Below are 3,474 nucleotides of genomic sequence, written 5' to 3' on the forward strand. Positions count from 1 at the left end.
CAAAGGCGGTAAAGAATCAGGCGCCCCCTTCCCCGACGATATCCACTAACGCCACGGGGCAGGATGAAGGAGGGGCCCCTATCACCAAAGCCCTCCTGGAGACGCTCTTTAATACCCTAAAGGAAGATTTTCAGACCTTGAAGCAGGACCTGGCCGAAGAGCAACGCGAGATCCGCTGGGATGTCGACAACTAAGGAGAGAGGGTGGCAACGATGGAAGAGGTGGACCAGGCCCGGAGCGGGGAGACGGAACTTTTACAGCAAGACGTCCTTCGCCTCCGAGAGCAACAGGTGGATTTCCAAGCACATGCGGAAGATCTTGAAAACCGCTCCCGGAGAAATAACATACGGGTCCGGGGGGTGCCTTTAAAAGCGGAAGGGAACAGCATCACTGGCTACTTGCAAGAACTATTTAGGGAGATTCTCGGTGAACCCGTCGACTTCGAAGTTCGCATAGATCGGGCGCACAGAGTCGGCCTGGCGCGGCGAGCGCCTGCGCCCCACCAGACATCCTGGCCTTTCTCCCGGACTTCCCTCTGAAAGAACGCATTTTGAAAGAAGCCCGCCTGAAACAGCCTCTCCACTTCCAGGGCCACCCTGTGGCCTAGTTCCAGGATCTTTCGGCCATCACCCTCCAGAAGAGGAGATCTTTCCGGGTGGCTACGACATTTCTGTGGGACAACGGGATACCCTACTCTTGGGGCCACCCATTCCGGTTAATCTTCAAGTGGAAGGGGGCCTTACACCAGCTCCGCTCGCTTCGGGACACATGTGCCCTGCTGGACATCGTGCGGGTGGGAGAGGCATCACCACGACCATCGCAAGAGGGATCCACACAGCAGTCACACGGCGGATGGCAACAAGTGAGATGACAACGCTCTCCTAAGGAGAATCTTAAACCTGACCCTAAGACCATGGCCCAGGAACAGGTGGCAGCCATAAAAGAGGTGGTCAAGGACACGACGGCTCCACCATGAAGCACTGTTGATAAGGGATTTGCCTTCTTTGCATTGGATCCACAGGGCGGGGGGGGGCCACAGGGGTTGCCACTGCCACATACTCCGCCGAATTGAGACTCTACGGGCCTAGACTGCGGTCTGATAGGCCTGGGACTATGGTTTGTTCTTGGGGATTCCTAGTTGGGGTTAGGGGGGGAGGAGAGGAGGTTGGGAAAGTTGGGGGAGGTGGGATTGGGGTCGGGTTGGGGGGAAGGGAGGGCTCCAATTTGGCGCAATGCAGGCAGCGCAGAAGAGGTGACACAGCTAATGATGCCTAGACACGAAAGGACTATCGCCTGCAACTCCCAGGCGACTGACTCCACTTTGCAGGTTATTTCCCTCAATGTCAAGGGGCTTAACAACCCCATCAAACGAAGGGCCGTCCTACACTTCCTGGAAAACTCCGGGGCGGAGATCTGCCTCCTACAAGAAACACACTTACTGACTAAGGATTGGCACCGCATGCGCTCTAAGGCGTTTCCGACACAATACTATTTCTCCACCACACAGAAAAAAGCGGGGGTAGCCATCCTGTTTGCACGTCACTTCAGGGATTTGGTTGGGGACAAGGTCGCAGACTTTAAAGGGCTCCTAGCATACAAAATTCAACTGGGAGGGTGGTCAGCCGTGATAGGGTCGATATATGCACCCAACACCAAACGGGAATCCTTTCTCAATGGGGATTTGGCAGACACGCTCACTCACAACATCAATTCCACACTCGTTGGGGGCGACATTAATCTAGTGATGGATTCCCATAGGGACAGGTCGGGACAGAGATTCGGTTCCACAGGAGCGATCTCCAAAGAGGGGGAGCGATGGTTAGAGAGTAGAAGGTTTGTGGACATCTGGAGGATGATGCACCCAGACAGCCCTGGATATACTTTCTACTCACATGTACATCACACATATGCCCGAATAGACCACTTCCTGGGTTCCTCGGAGGTGGCGTCCCTGATCACAGACACTGAGGTCGTCCCTGCAGCACTCTCTGACCATGACGCGCTAGCACTACACATACGGATTCCCAGACCCAAGATGCGGAAGAGTAAATAGCGCCTTAAGGAAACTCTCTTGCACCGTAAAGGGGTCACACAACAAATCCGCACACGCATTACCGAGTATTTAGCTACTAACGACACAGCAGACATCTCCTTGCCGGCGTTATGGGGGGCGTTGAAGGCGGTGGTGCACGGGGAGCTAATAGCGATTGCAGCTCAGAAGCCCGGGAGCGTCGAGACAAAAGACAAGCGCTGTCCGATCAGGTGCTTGAGCTCGAGCGGGTCCATAGCAGGAGTGGGGCCCCAAGGATATGGCACAAGCTTAAAGCAGCCAGGGCCCAACTGGCAAGCCTTGACTTGGACCGAGCAGAATATGCAGCACTGCGCCTACGCCACACCTATTACGTGGGCGGCGACAGGGCATGCCGCCTACTAGCCAGCAAACTCAAAGCCAAGGTCCTTTGTTTGAAAATCACATCCATCCGGGATAGTGACGGGCAGGAGCAGCGGGACGTCGAGCAGATCGCCGAAACGTTTGGGGCATTTTACGCGTCATTATATGCAGCAGAGCCTAGCCGGGATGAAGGGAGCGCGGACTCTTATCTTAATTTGGCGGCAGTCACAGCCCTCAATGAGGCGAATGCGCGCTCTCTTGAGGCACCGTTAAGGACAGACGAGGTAATCTCCACAAAAGCGCACCTCAAGCCGCTCAAATCGCCGGGACCAGACGGCTTCTCGGCGGGCTTTTATAAAATGTTTTGCCCTCTGATAGCCCGATCCTGGCCAGACTGTTTAACTCTTTTGGGGGCCCTGGCTCCATCCCACACGACATGCTTGAGGCCGATATCATTGTTCTGCCGAAACCGGGGAAGGACACTACCAACTGTGCGGCCTATTGGCCCATATCGCTGCTCAATCTAGACCTCAAGCTATTTACTGGCATACTAGCCGCGAGACTGGGCCCTTGCCTTCCCGGCATCATCGAACCTGGCCAAGCAGGATTTATCCCCAACAGACAATGCGCGGACAACACAAAACTTCTGTTGCATGTCATAGACAAGGCCCACTTCAACGATTCGGACGCGGCCCTAGTATCGGTCGACGCTGAAAAGGTGTTCGACCGGGTCGATTGGGGGTACCTAGATGCCACCCTGGCACGCTTGGGGGTGGGAGAACGCTTCCGTACCTGGGTCGCTGGTTGCTATTCTGCCCCGCAGGCGGTCATTTGGGTTAATGGGGTGTGTTCCAAGCCATTTACCATCCAAAGGGGGACGAGACAGGGATGCCCCCTCTCTCCACTGCTTTTTGCTCTTTACATTGAACCGTTCACACAAAAAGTCAGGGACAACCCAGCGATTGCCGGAGTTAAGTTCGGGGTGGAAGCGCAGACCATAAGCCTCTACGCTGATGATATCCTCGCAGAGCTGGAGGACCCTATTAACTCGATCCCAGCCCTTTTGTCGGAAATGGAGACAT

Source organism: Lissotriton vulgaris, chromosome 8, assembly GCF_964263255.1.
Source record: "Lissotriton vulgaris chromosome 8, aLisVul1.2, whole genome shotgun sequence".
Classification (NCBI taxonomy): domain Eukaryota; kingdom Metazoa; phylum Chordata; class Amphibia; order Caudata; family Salamandridae; genus Lissotriton; species Lissotriton vulgaris.